At 33.0% G+C, this 15,853-nt stretch overlaps 1 protein-coding gene across 1 annotated transcript in view; it reads left to right on the top strand.

Annotated features, from left to right (window-relative positions):
* Window positions 1-8,868: 8,868 nt before the first annotated feature.
* LOC118181953 (uncharacterized) overlaps window positions 8,869-15,853 on the top strand; it is a 57,935-nt gene continuing 50,950 nt past the window's right edge. Inside the window, exons 1-2 of the mRNA XM_035351197.2 lie at window positions 8,869-9,007; window positions 9,924-10,044. The gene's annotated coding sequence lies outside the window, so the exon portion shown is untranslated. The remainder of the gene's footprint in view (window positions 9,008-9,923; window positions 10,045-15,853) is intronic.

The following is a 15,853-nucleotide window of genomic DNA, read 5'->3' as shown; positions in this document are numbered from 1 at the left end:
AGTTTCTGAAAATATGAGAATGATGTGTGATTTTGATTATAATAAAATAATTACTGGACACGACGCTTCCTGGAGGACCTTAAAAGATTTAATTCGAAAAATAATAGTCTTTGTAATTTTTGAAAGGCTGAAGGCAATGCATGACATTTCGTCGAAGACTGCATATAATTACGATATGTTATGTTAGGGAAAAGCATAGTACCGTAAAGGAATTCTATTGCTGCAGAAATGAGTTTAGATTTGCAAAGGATTTGTTAAACTTTGTAAATGACAATGAATATTTGAAATTTTGATTTGATGTTTTTAACTGTATTTTTGTTTTAATCTGCGTTGGATGTGCTGCTTTAACTATGAGGCCGATTATTATCGGGCAGGAGGTTTCCAGCACATTACATTACATATCCTTTGGAATTAAGATTATCAGTTTCTTCAAGAATGCTTCCCTGCTAAAAATGCCCCATAGAAACCAATAAAAGTTTTTATGGGTACCCATAAAGATTTTATGGGTTTCTATTGACTTTTACTGGTCTCTGTAGGTTTTTCTTACTGGTTTCAAAATGACCCATAGAAACCAGTAAAACTTTCTACTGGTACTTATAGAATTTTTGATGGTCTCTACTGACTTTTACTGGTTTCTATTGATCTCTGTGGGTTTTTCTTACTGGTATCAATTGACACCCATACAACCAACATCAATGTCAGAACTTTCTACTGGTTTGTATTGGTTTATATTGACTTTTACTGGTTTTCTAACTGGTATCAATATAATAATAAATCTTCTATTGATTTATATGGGTTTATGCTATTTTTCTGTCTGAAGTTAATAGACTTCTTGTAAACAATAAAATTAACAGAATGAAAATATGATCTCTTTAAGACCATCAGAGTAACATGAAAACGCAGGTGGTCGTTTTAGACAGAATTTTTACTAAATATGCTTATTTATTTGATTTAATTTTTTTTTCGAAAACAATAACAGTAATCATATATACCACACACAACGAGGTCTCTCTAAGGCGACCAGCCGCAAATAAAAATTCATCTTTGCAAGCGGTCGCCTTAGAGATGTGATGCTCAATACCAAAATTTCATGCTGAGATTCCTGAAGATGATCGAATTTCTAATCCAAGAAGAAAATTTCCATCAAAAATGCTACTGAAATGAACAGAAATTCAGTTTCCTATTCTGAGACAAGGGATGTAAACATGAAATGACGTTAGGTTCTCGGTTTAATTATGTATATCCGAAATGTCTTTTGCTTTTACTTTTCGTAATGGTCCGTTCCATATACCAAAAATATTTCTAATATCAAAGAAACCAAAACACTTTTCTAAAAACAATTACACGTTTTGCATGCAAACCCAGAACGCTTAAATATGCTTTTGGATATACAGGGTGATTCTATATTGTTTCTACAAAGAGGGGTGATAGTACTTATTCCACTCTGAGAGGCAGAAAAGAAGAATATTATAATTCCAATCTAAACTTAAACAGTGTTGGGAGAGCGAATGAACGAGACCAAAAATTGCACAATCAGTTTAGTGACAAACTCACAAAACGAATAAAACCGAAAACTTGGCTTTCGAGTGTTAATTCGAGCTCAGAATTTGATGCCAAACACTCAAATGCACATTTTTGGTTGACAAGGTCTCAACCCCACAAACGATTGCAACAAGTTAATTATCTAAATTATTAAGGGGAAATTATCTATTAGGGGGAAAAACTGCTACCTTGATATTTGATATCAAGGTAGCAGTTTTTTCCCCCTTCGCCATCTTTTATCCTGTCCTCCTGGACTTACTGTGCTGCGCTCAGTCTATCTGAAGCGCCCTTCTATGGGACACGAAGTTCTGACAGCCGGAACACAGCATATGCTAATCTTGACATAGAGCGGAAGTTGGAATAATTTGATAATATTCAACCTTGATTACATAATTAACTTGTTGCGATCGTTTGGAAGGTTGAGACATTGCCAACTAAAGATGTGCATTGGAGTTTTTGCCATCAAAGTCTGAGCTCGAATTAACACTCGAACGCCAAGTTTTCGGTTTTATTCGTTTTGTGCACTTTCTGTGAGTTTTTCACTAAACCGATTGTGCAACTTTTGGTCTCGTTCATTTGCATCCCAACACTGTTGTAAGTTCAGGTTGGAATTCTAATATTCCTCTTTACTGCCTCTCAGAGTGGAATGCGACCCTATGTTCTATGGTAATTATTGCTCATCTGGATGAGTACTATCACCCCTCTTAATTTGTAAAAACAATTTAGAATCACCCTTTATATAAAGTAACATTATTCCACAAGTAAAAACCATACTGGACAAGGCTTGAGGTAAAAAGAGTTACGTTACTTCATCAACAGTCATTTGCGGTACAAAATTGAGCCACACCTGTCTTCTTTGAAGAGGTACATAAGAGATACAAACCTTATGCTCGGTTTTGTTCGAAAAGCCGACCAGATGGTATAGTGGTTAGGAAAGTCTACTGCGGCCCCAAAGGTCCCTGGTTCGAATCGCGGAGAAGGCACTGTTGTAATTCTCCTCCCCTTCATAGGAGGCGACGGTGGCCGCCTATTGGGTACCTCCAAAATGAAATGGCCACTACTTCTGGCCTTAGAAGTGGCCACTGCTGAATAAGGCAAATGCCACTTAGGAGTGGCCACTGCTGAATAGGCAAATTCCACTTAGGAGATGGCCACTGCTAAATAGGCAAATTCCACTTAGGAGATGGACACTGCTGAATAGGCAAATGCCACTTAGGAGTGGCCACTGCTAAACAGGCAAGTGACCGCCATTGGGTTTAAAAAAAATTCGGAAAAGAAAATTGTGCTGCCTTTTATTTTAAATTTCTGAAAAACAAGAGGAAATAACGTAGAATAATTTCATTGGTTTCTTATAATTGTTAAGTTATATAAACTGTAGTTATATAGACACGTCAGAGAAAAAAGAATATAGATATTCCGTTTCAACCGTAAAAACTATTAATCAATTAATTAACTGAAATTAATAAAACTGACCAGAATCACTTTAATAATTAGATCCATAAAATGTCATCTCAACTTCTCTTAATGGCTTATTTTCGACCGTTTGCTGTTCTTTTTTTTTTTTTTTTTTTTCCTCCATCCAATAAATTCAAGTTTGTTGATAATTTATTTATGCACTTTAATTTACCAGAAAGTGAATTCTCGAATCTCTATTTTGCGTTGATTTACTTTAAATGTCATCCACTGTAAACGGATTACTCACTTTTCATTCGATGTAAACCATTCACTTTTCATTCGAGTTCTTAATGTAAGGATCTTTCAAATTTGATCTCTCGGTTACTGATCAACAAACTATGCAACAAGTATATTATTACCACAATAAAATGTACAGTTTCCGAATTTTAATGTGATTGATTTAAAGAAAATTCAATTGTATACAATTCTTGATATACCTACCATATTTCCCCGAGTATTTTCCTTCTTTTTCTTTAATAATTTGATCACCGGAAAATTGAAAGCGGAAAACTATGCGAGTAATTTAATTTCTGAAGGAAGCGGTAACAACAAGAAAATAAAAAATTCAAAAGCAGTCATGCATAAACACTACGTAATTATCGTAATATTTTTCTTTAAAACAAACCTATATTCCTGTAAGTATACATAGTAATATTAACACTACAATATCCAATAAGATGCCTCAAATGATCCATAAATAATTAGAAAAAGAGAATATGCAACTAACTCTACGAAGTCGTACTCCGAATATCGGTTCGTTTTGCTTCGCTGTGATTGGTAAGTTCTTGCATTAGGTTGGCATAACGTTCAGCAGTTAGAAAAGACCGTAGTTCTGCGAAGTTCGGCGTGAACTTCGCAGATAGTTCGTCAGGTTTTATCTTTTGCAGTAAGACGAAAACAAGCCGTACGTGGACGAGTCCATTTTAAAATTTAGGGGGAGCTCGTTCTCTGAATGTTCTGAGGCAGGGAACCAGAGTCGTAGCTAGGGTTTTCAGCGCCCAGGGACAACTGAAGATTTCGCGCTCCCTACTGCTTGCCAAGGATGGAAAACATTTAATTCTAAAATGTCGTAACATCAGTTTGGCGCCCCTTGGATTCTGCGCCCGGGGACAGATGCCCCCTTGCCCTCTCTAGCTACGCCCCTGCAGGGAACTGTTACATAAATATTTTGAAATTTCCAGAACCTGGCTTAAAAAAAAGGCTAGTAGTAAAAATACGCGAACGAAATATAGTAAATAAAAACATTAAATATTTTTACGAATTATATTATATATTTTTTCACTTTTCAAATATACAGAAGATATATAACGTTCACATGTTAGTTTAAATATTCATCTAGCAATCTATAAAACGTTCACTTGGGCAATCTGTTTTGGCAAACCATATTAAACTTTAAAAGAGCTCTTTAAAACTTTAAGTTAAAATCTGAGCCCATTCAGATTGATTATTATTATTATTTTGTTTTTGATTTAAGTAAAAAAAAAAGATAATGCTGTACAATACGCAAATTTAAGGAGTAATTAATTTGATTTATGTGCAATCATGGTTCCCAGTCTGGCCCTTCGATTACTAAGTGAAATTTTAAAATTTCTAACATTTAATAACAAAAATAAAATTGCTAAGAAGTAAAATGCTTAGAAATAAAAAAAAGAAAAATTCAGAAACAGTATAGCCGTCCTTCCCGCCTCCGCCTCCTTTTCATTCAGAAGAAAGTTTGCAATCAAAAATGTGACAGTTTCGCGAAACAGCTACAAAAATTTGTCTACTGTATAAAACATATGTCTGAATACACACGTTTGGGCTTTATCCACCTTAGGAATTTTAATTTGAATGTGACACTTTTCTCACAGACTTACCTGCGTAAGATTTACGTCAGTTTATTTCGTATGTACTGTTTTACTTATCCATGTTGTAAGATTATCTTCTTGTTCGTTACATAAAATGCCAAACTACTAGAAGCGTAAAAACAGTCCTCGCCGTCCTGTTTTATCTACTAACTACAGCAATTTGTTGGATTTATAGCCACTGAAATTCACTACATCTGGGAAAATATTCCCAAGAAGTAATACACATATGTTGGATGCGAATAATAAACAAAGTTAATGAATTTTGTAGAAAACTGAAATTGTGAAGCAGAAATTTAAAGCAAAACACCTAGACATATTTGCAAATGTGGGATGAATGTGTTAAAATTTGCAAGGCTGTAGAACAACATGTGGAAGTTATTTATGTAACCACTGAAAATCATTAAGCTATGCTGGCAAAGAATTTTAAAAAGTATTTTCTTGCTGACTTGGTAGAAAGTTGCGAACATTTCACAGCAAGTCTCAAAATTTCTGAATTTCGGGCAGAGGTGGATGATGAGTTTTCTACACTGAAAACAAGAGCATTTCGTATGCTATTACCATTTTCAGCATCCAACCTTTTCGAAATCGGATTTTCTGCAGTGACTGCTTTAAAGGTAAAATACAGAAAAGAGCTCACACTGTCTGTACCTAAATATTAAACCTTCCTTCCAAAAACTCTGTTCTGCAAGACAGGCCCAAAGAAGTCCCTCGTAATTATTAAGCTTGTTTTTTTAATTTAGTGTTGTTAAGTTAATTATTAACTACCTTGTGCAATATTGTTGCAATCCTATTAATAAGTGTATTGTATCAGTGTAAATATATTTTTACTTTGCTTTCTTTCAATAAGCTAATCAGTTTCTTATGCTATATTTTCGATCTGCTCGGGGCTTGCATGCAGTATTATCACGTCCCCTAGGGAGCGCGCCTCACAGTTTGAGAATCGATGCATTAAATTATCATGCTTGTTGTTTCTTTGCTTGTTTTTCTGAATGCTGGTCATCTGTTTTGGATGCTACGATAGGCTTGAAATACATCAATATGCTTAACCGATCCAGTTTTTATTATCTACAATTTTCAAAGGCAATCAAAACAGGGTGTAAAATTTGGACTATGTCGATATTGTCTTTCACACATAAAACCTTTTATGTAATGATTAAATAAAAATTTAATTATTACATAAAAGAAACACTGAACTACTTTTTCTTCTCTCTTTAATCACTTCGAAATGTTTATTTATTTATTTATTTATTTATTTATTTTAAAATAACGAATTTCGCATCCTCGCAAATTAGAAAGCATTGTCACTGGAGGGAAACAGTTGTCTTCTTAAATATCTAGCTCTTCGGTCTTAACTAAATATTCCTTTTTAAAGTAGACAAATCTTCACGTACCGTTAATTAAAGACGAAATAACAGCATAGCAAAAACTTTGGTTCTACCATTTGGATTTACCATTTCGAATAGCTCGTTTTAAATATAAGATTTTATGTTCTATATTTTTATTTTATCTAACTCTTAAACTTGAGGGTCTATTCTAACTGCTAAGCTTAAAACTATACATCAAGGTCCATGAATCTTATATCTGTAAAGTTGAAATAAAAAAATCGTCGGTAGCTAACCATAGTTAGAAATTTAATCACAATTTTGAATATGGTTTGTGCAAAATTTATCCAAAATATATATATCTTCAGTTGATGACTCAGATTTCCTTGAAGCTTTTCATAAAAACTTATCTTGTTTAGTTAACGACTTTAATTCCAATCTAGTCCTCCTTAATGCTTTTAAAATTCTATTAACTTATTTTTTTATGCTTTTACTATTTTTGTGGACAGATGACACTACCTGCTCGTTCGCTTTACTTTGCTTTTTGTATAAATAAGGCGGTGGCTTCTTCCTTTGTTGTAAAATAATTTTCTACGAAAAATCAGTAAGCCCCTGGTTCGTTCGCAACAAAATATTTACGCCCTGATCATAAAGTTGATAACGTACAATCCTTCATTAACAAGCTCAATAAAATTTTCTACTCTAAAGCAGTAAAAAATCGACCAGGTAAATTATGCTGCCAACTTCAAACATGAACTCATTGATATAGGACATTAATCTTAAACAATACACCGCCCATCTGCTTAAGAACTTTGTATTAAGTAATTAATCTTGTATAACTAGTCGCCACAGTTTATCCCTCTGAATATGTTCAGAGGTATGGTTTATGAACATACCCTCAGATGGAGTTAAAAAAAAAAAAAGAGGTCTGAATAGAGCTCAAAGATAACTGAAAGTTTATATTAGGAAAAGGCTATTGTTTTTGCCTGATGGTAAGTACATAACTGTATGGATGATATTAAATGATTTGAGATTCGTGAATTTTCCGAGAATAGTATCTGAGGGTGTCTATCCTTATTCCACTTTCACCAATCTCTCAAGAAGACTTTCTTGGTTTAAGAGCATTATAAGTGATCCCATGCTATAAAGACACTACGCACAAGGTACTATTCATCCATACTTTCGCCGAAATTCGAATCCGGATTCAAAGCTGTAGCAGTCAGCTATTCTAATACTGTATCAAAAGAGCGGAGCTGCGCAGTTTTGTGCTGTCATCTATAAGATGCTCTAGGTCTAAACAAATGACAAATGCAAGCAACTCTTTTCTTTTGATCACGATAAAATTTGAGAAACTGATTTGCTATTACTGTCTGATAAGTGGTCTGGAGAAATGACAAATGCAAACAACTCTTTTCTCTCCCTCATGATAAAATTTGAGAAGTTGATGCGATATTACTGTCTGATAAGTGAGGGAAGTAGCAGCAACAACTCACCGAAATATTTTCGCTTTAAGAAAGAAATGGTATTTAAAGGGATGATTTCTATAAGGAATAACACTGAGATATTTTGTTTTCGTTAAGAAAGTACCAAAATATAAAACCAGATTTACTCTGTACCTATATTCTTTCATACCGCCGTCATCAAATTAATCCACTAATAACGTTTCAAATACAGTTTTTTATTCTATAATATACACATAATTATATATTCAGCATAATTTTTTTTAAAGTTCTTTACTTGCTTTTATTGCTTGTTTCTTTTTGTTGTTGCTAGTTAAAGGGAATAAATAAATAAAATATGCTTGTGCTGGGAATCAGCACTTTCTATCTAGAGAATTTGCGATTTCCTAACAATGTTTGAGATTTAGATATTTTATCTTGATCACTGTATGGCATAGTATGAATTAGTTTTCAACTCTGATGATGTAATTTTGTAGTTGAAAGTAAAGTAAACAGGTCTGACTCCAGCATTTTTTCATTATTATTGGTTTAATAGATTACTGGTGAATTAGCATCCCCTAAAAATTAAACATATTATTAATCCAAGTTGAAGTTACCTTTGTTTAGTTGTCGCTTGTCAGAAAAAATTAGCGTGAATTATTTTTCAAGTCTCTTGATGTAACTTTGCAGTTGAAAGTAAACGGGTCCAGCACCAGCCTTCTCTCTATATCACTGCTACATTCGACTACTCGTAGGTTAGCGTTCCATAAAAATTAAGTATATTTTTAATCCAAATTGAAATTTACCTTTGTTTAGTCTTCACTGAGAACAACTTAGCATGCTGCCTGAGAAAAACGTGCCTCGTAATGTGTTTGAGGCCGACCAAGGCCAACTAGATATCTAGGCCAGATCTGGATGTACATGATACCGAAACTTGAAAAAACGTGTTATTGATGTTTGAATAATGTGCTGAAAATAAATGATACTGAAGCTCAATCTCTTCAAAAATAGTAATAAAATTATTCGTACATTTTTTCCTTTAATTATCAGCCTAGTAATTATGTAGACGCACTGCTTGCATATCAAATTGCTAATTCATTTTAATTTCATATGATTTGGCTTTGAATTATGTGTCAACAATGATATCTAAGAAAATGAACGTATTTTATTTATTTATTCAAATAGAGCCGCTTGTATGCCCAAAGAAGTTTGATAAAATGTAAACTGTTAGAATTTCACATTAATTTGGCAACATGTCATTGACATGCTCGCCGAAGAACGAAACTTTTTGAATTACGCTTGTGTTCTGAGATATGATGTCAACGAGTGAAGTAAATGAACAGTTGTGTCCATTGGTTGACCACTTAAGTTTATAGTTAATTTAATATATGAAAACGATTTTGTGAGTTAGTTTTTAATTTTGTAACTTTAAATGTTACGATCTGTTGCTTTTCAATCCATCTTTGTAAGAAATAATGAGGTTTAAACACCCAAAACGATGATGATTATATTTATTTACATATTTATTATTATTATCTATTTATTCTTTAGAAATGAGATTATGGTATGCCGGGGTTAAAGAAATACTCTTTTTAGTGGGTCTGTTTCATGCATCATTTTATCACCTTATGTGAACTGATACAGTGCCACTATGCTAAGAATATTTACAGGGTTTTATAGTGAAGCTTAAATCATATGATAAAAAAGAAATTATATATAATTTTGTATGTGTTTTCATGTTCGAATATGAAATTTGAATGGGATGTTTTCATAAATCTTTAAACTTTTGTCATGCTTAAGGTGTCTAATAGATGCACATTTAAAATTATAGATTTATAGTTATACTGAAAATATTTAATTTTATAAATGTTTTAAATGACGTGTTTTAAAAGTCTGATGTTTTTAGAATATATGTAAATTCCTGTAATGCAGCTTATGTTTAATATTTGTAATTTTATAATATATCTAATTTTATATTTTATAATGTCTGTTATGAGAGTTTTTAATTTCTTATATGGGTTTAATCCTAGTATCCGGTGCACACAGGATTTGGCTACTTTTCAGACTTTATGATGAGCAGTAAAAATGGGACATATACGATGAGTAGTAAACGGGTCATTCAAAGAATATATATAGTTATGCATAGCATATACTATGTATATAGTGTATAGTATATACATAGATGTTCTTTGGGTCATTTTTGGTGTTGGCGATAATTTTCAAAATCACGCCAAGGCTGCACCGTATACTAGGATTTTACCCTTATATGTTTCAGATAATTGAAAATGTATTAACAGTGTTTCTTTTATGCTTTTCAGAATCAGATTTGTGATTTCAAAAAATGATTCAAGTGCTGAGAAAGCAGATAGTGAATTCTGATCTTGAAGATGTTTGCTTAATTTCAAACCTGAAAATCTAGCATGCTCTGTGAAAATCAAGGTACTTTTCTTTTTTCTACTTAAAGTTTATGAACCATTAACTGAAAATATAAAATTATACATTTTCCTTTGAAAAGATTGTTCTTGTTGTCAAACGCGCTGTAAATTAGAAAGTTGATGATTATTGTCTGTTTTGTGCTGTTATTGAACTTATAATTTTCTTAGGTATTTTATGCAATATGTATGTATTAACTTTTGGGCATACTACCTTTTAAATTTGGAATTTCAACAACAACAACAACAACAACAAAAAAAAAAAAAAAAAAAAAAAGTAGGCAGATTAATCAGACATAGAGGTAAAATTTTCTAAAGATAGCCCTTACTATTTTAATTCTGTTTGTGTGCCCAAAGTGGGATCACTGAATGTATAGTGCTTCAAAAGAAGTGCTGAAGTAAACATTGTTGGGAAGCACGTAATAGAGGAAAAGATTTTGCTTACGATTAATTAATCTCATTAACGTAGCAGATTTAGCATTATCCAGGGTGTGGCATGGGGAGGCCTGCTGCTCTACAATCCCCCCGAGAAAGCTCTTCTTAGTTATATGATGATTACATGCGTATAAATGAAAAAAAGTTATTTGGCTAGGTACTTTTCTGTTTCACCAGCGCAAATCTCACCAAGCAGATTTTGTTGGCAACAGCATACAGTATATATATAAAAAATGTGGTTAATCTTTGGATTATGGTAACTTGGCGATTTTTGGCGACCAACCCTGCTACAGCAACCTGCTAGTTTTGGTTTGGACGCCGTTTTGATTTCACAAAGTAAAGGCATTTTTTTTTTTTTTTACTCAACATTTCCAATATTTTTTTCCAACAATCTACTTGCCGAATTACACTTATGCTAGAACAAAAGTGCTTAATCACTTTATGGAACAAAAGTGCTTAATCATGACGAAGATTAGGTGCGAAATTGGGTCAAAGTACAGAATCACCCACTGCTTGCCGCGTTTTTACGAATTGCACATACACATCGACCTATTTTCACTTAAAAAAACATCCCAGAATTGCACAAACATGGCATTGCACACACTCTTGACTATATCCATGTACACTGCTAAAGTCCTAGCTAGTAACCTTTATTGCCTTACCAAAATGTCACCAAACTACCTGTTGCCATATTCCAAAGATTAGCCAAAAATGTTAATTCTAAGAATTTTTTATTTTGAAGGCATAAACATTTTAATATGGTTTAAATGTTTGTAAAAAGACAATACATTTGTAAAAGACATAAATTTAAGAATTTACTATGCTTTTATGGTTCAACATACCGATTCACCGGTTCGAATCATGTGACCCCAAGCGATCTCATCTCACGTAAACTACACTACAAAAATCTAATTCTCTCAGTAATTATCTACATTAATTTGTAATACAAGTTTAAATGCAAGAATTATTTTAATTCGTATGAATAGCTTACTCAGAAATTATGTAAAACCGCCCTGCTTTACTTCGCTAGTGTTTTTTTTTTTTTTTTTAACTCAACATTTTTTTTCCAACAATCTGCTAGTCAAATTACGCTTATGCTAGAACTTTTATGGAACAAAACTGCTTAATCATGACGAAGATTAAGTGCGAAATTGGGAGAAAGTGCAGAATCGCCCACTGCTTGCCGCATTTTTAAGAATTGCACATACACGGTATCATTCATGTACACGTCGATCTATTTTCACTTAAAAAAACATCCCAGAATTGCACAAAAATGGCATTGCGCACACTCTTGACTTTATCCATGTACACTGCTAAAGTCATAGCTAGTAACCTTTATCGCCTTACCGAAATGTCGCTAAACTACCTGTTACCATATTCCAAAGATTAGCCCTAAAGTGCTGTGGATGGAAGTAATGATGTACAGAACCAGGCTTGTAAGAATGAATTTACACAGAAACCTTTATTTTTAAGAAAGCCCAAATGAATGTGTAACAATTTGTCAGCAGACGGGATTTTCGACATATAGCTGACAAATTCAGTTATTGTCAGTGTTAATCAGTTATATAATTTATTAATGTTGTTGATTTGAAGAAACTTAAATGAGAAAGATGGACTGAATATGCATAAATTTATTCATAATTTTTATAAAAATAAAAAAAAATAGTGTGCAGAATAATAATTAGGTACTTCTCTGTTATAAGTCTGTCGTATATTTGTGTGTATGTGTATTTTTCTGTTATCCACTGCCATGCATTTTTGTGTGTGAATCAGCAGCTGATTTGGTCCCCTGATGGTGCTATCTGCATACTTGGCTTCTCTTTCACAGGTGCTAAAACCATGGCTGGTGCATAAATAGAAAATCACTGATAATTAGTATTTAATTAATGAATGGTAATGTTCAAAGCAATTTCGGCTTTACTCTTATATGCGCCCTAAGATCACTAAATGTGGCGATATGTGTTCTGTGCTGGTTTTTGGCGTGATTACGTCTTGTATGGCAACCCTTTTGACGTTGAATACTCTTTTGCTGGAGTGTTTTAATTGCTCTTTGATTCGTGTCGTGCGTGTATTGAAATGGCCTATGTTGCAATGAGAGATGTGGTTGCAAGAGGGTCTGTGAGATTATTTTTAGTGACTGTGCATGATAGAAGTAAGGAAACGCTGATGGAGTATATTAAAGAGTGGATTGAGCATTGTACAACTATTTTTTTGGATGGCTGGAAATCTTACAAGGATTTAGGAAAAGAAGGTTTTGAACATTTATTTGTGAACCATAGTATGAATTTTCTGGATAGTGTGTGTGTCTGGCTGTCATATAAATACGATAGTGATTACGTGGCGGCATGAAATTGGTATTTCTGCTGTTCGAAAAAGCATTCATTCATGGTAAGTGCATTTGATTTTATTCTTGAAATTATTGCTAAAATTTCAACAGCTTTTCTACATTTTTCCTTATATCGTACACGATCGTATCGCAATTCCATACAATTCTGCTATAAACCGAGGAGTAGCACTTGTCTCCATCTTTTGCAGAATTTGCACTTTTTGCATTACCGTCAATGCAACGTGTTTATGTTTTTCAATGTTGCAAGCAAATCATGAGTGCGTTTCTACTCTGTAATTGTATTAAAAAGGGCTGAAACTTAAAATATTCTTAATTTATCCACAAAATATCTGAAAAAAAAAAAAAAAAAAAGGCAGCACTAAATAATCTTGTGAAATAACAAAGCTCAGAAAATACAAGTGAATTGTGAACTTAAAAGAAGAGTTGAGTGAATCATCTGCTTTCTTACCTTGATGCAGATTAGAAGAGGAAAAACTTTTATCATGATGTCAATAATTTGGTATTTCCGTTATGGCTCATTGTTATTCTGTAATTATGATGTCATTATTCAGTAAGTATTTTTTCTTCGATATTTCGTACTCAATGTTGCGGTTTCCGGAACCTATAAACTGAATGTTTATATTTTGAGAGGCAACGCGGATTTCAGGTCGGTGGATTTTCGGTATTTGACTGTATCTTGCTTCTATCGCGCACTGAGACAATTAAGCCTAAATTGTATTAGTTTATTTATTATACTTATGTCTATTTCTTGCACATGCTTAGTGCTTATCTGAGTCCCGGATAAATAAATTGCCACATATACTTAAGGCTTATTGAGGCCTGGTGCCTGATGCAGTCTCTGTGGGGCTTAAATTATACTACTAAGCGCCTCCCTTTGTCATCCCTAAATTCTGCTGCCTGGTGCGGCCATGTGAACTCTGACGTTGGTTCTGGGTTTATGTGAATAACAAATCAGTTATTGAGTTCAAATAGCACTAAATGTAATATTTTGGCCTATGTGTATCATTAACAAAATCTACTTTTAGCATATGGAAAGAGATTTTTGTTAAATTTTTCCTGTCAGCATTTCTTAGCGCATTTAACTTAAATCTGTAATCATCGCCAAGCGTAATGTCAACATCAAAGGTTATACCATGCTCTTTTACAATTACTAATATATATTAAAAAAAAATGTTTAGGTATCGTTCCATGAGTCATTACTCAAGTTGTCATGTGTTGATAAACATGTGGTGATGAAAGCAAAATATAAATAATGATTCGCCAGGTTGGTATAAATTATCAGGGGTATAAATTATTAGTAGGTGTAAAATCAACGATGTATCTGTAGAATGTTTCGGTTTGAGATGTAAGACCGGCAGCTACGAAACCAAATTATTGATCAAACAAATTTATGCTAATATGATTGTTTCTTCAACAACGAGGTATTTTATTTAGTGCCGAAGTGAAATAAAGAATCTGTACTTTCCACATGTTTTATAGTGTGCGGGGTGGGGGTCAAATGCCCATGCGTACATATCACACACATAAAAAATATAATAATAAAATTTTAAAAAAGTTGGTAGTGGCCTTTGAGGTCCAGATTTTAGATCATTCCGGATATTGGACGCACGGATCTCGGACTTTGTACTGTATTAGGTTATAACTCTTATACAAGGTTGCAATTTTTATATTTTGTGGAATTTTCTTGCTTTTATTCCAATTTACTAATTAATTTAAATGCTTTAAATTTATATACATGTATGAATACAAACATGAACATTGCCAAAAGGTTTATTTGAAGTTACTTTTAATTCATGTAACAATCATGTAATTGGCAGTAACTGTAGGCTTGTCATTAAAATTGACCCATTTACACACAATCTAGCATTTGTAATTTACTTGAGAATTTAAACAACTGAACAAGTAGCCTTTACGAAATATTTAACATTTAGGGGATGAAATAAATATTGTTCACTCATCACAAAACTTATATCAATAAATGACATCAGGGCTGGTTCATCCCTTTGAAGGGGAATGATGCCAACACGAACCCTGTTGGGGAGCAATGTGACGTCACTGCGTTCTTCACCTCGCCTACTGACCAGAGTTTCACAGTGCAAAGTTTAAATATTTACTTCTTAGATTCTTTGAAAGAGGTTTTTTTTACTTGAAAATTATAGCTGAGGATACTTTTAAAATGAATTAGTATTTATAAAGTGTTTATAGCCGGAACATATTGAAAAAAATAGGGCATTGTGCCGTTGCATCCTGAGATAATGCATATCATAATTCAAAATAAACAAACTTGATATTTCATTGATTTCTGTCCAAAAATGTTCAACAGACGAAAGAATGGCTGCATAAGTATTGCAGAGCAAGCAATACTTTACTTTTTCTTTTTGACAAGTCTTCTGTCAATTCATCATATCAATGTTCAGTTTTTCATACTGAGATGGATTTACAAAACTTTTTTTTTTGTCTTTTTATTATTGTTTTGGTGTTTACTTTATTTATTAAATATCTCATTCTTGGCTCTTATGACACATAAAATTGGATTCAATAGCAAAATCACAAAATATTTAAAAACGTCATGTCTTTAAAATTTCCGATAAACAGTCTCGCAAGCTGGAGATAAAAATGCTTTTTTCCGTACAGTGCCGCCACTGCTTACATTGTAATCATTGAGTTTGTCAATTAAAAATTCATTAAAGTTTTACAGAATATAAGATAGATAATAAAACAAATTCAAAATTTGAGCTTCCTGGTGCCCATGTTAGGGTGGAGGATTATGTTATTCAAAACCACTGTTTTTCACAGCTCAAGAAACATGCATACATTTATGCAGATTCATTATTTTATTTCTTTAACCCTGCAGTGCTCGCGTGGCATATTGTTACGTTAAAGATTGTGCGGTGTCTACCAGATGCCAGGTATATTTTTGCTGTATTAATATGTTTTAGGTTACTCAACTCAAATTTATTAATGCAAAGGGATTATTGAAATAACATACATATATTTGTAGTAGCCTATTACAAACACAAATAACAAAACTTCA

The sequence above is a fragment of the Stegodyphus dumicola genome, chromosome 1, assembly GCF_044657685.1.
Source record: "Stegodyphus dumicola isolate Sdum_Otavi_A_Nest chromosome 1, ASM4465768v1".
NCBI classification, from domain to species: domain Eukaryota; kingdom Metazoa; phylum Arthropoda; class Arachnida; order Araneae; family Eresidae; genus Stegodyphus; species Stegodyphus dumicola.
Note: the sequence above shows the minus strand (reverse complement) of the source record. Positions and strands in the feature narration are given on the sequence as shown.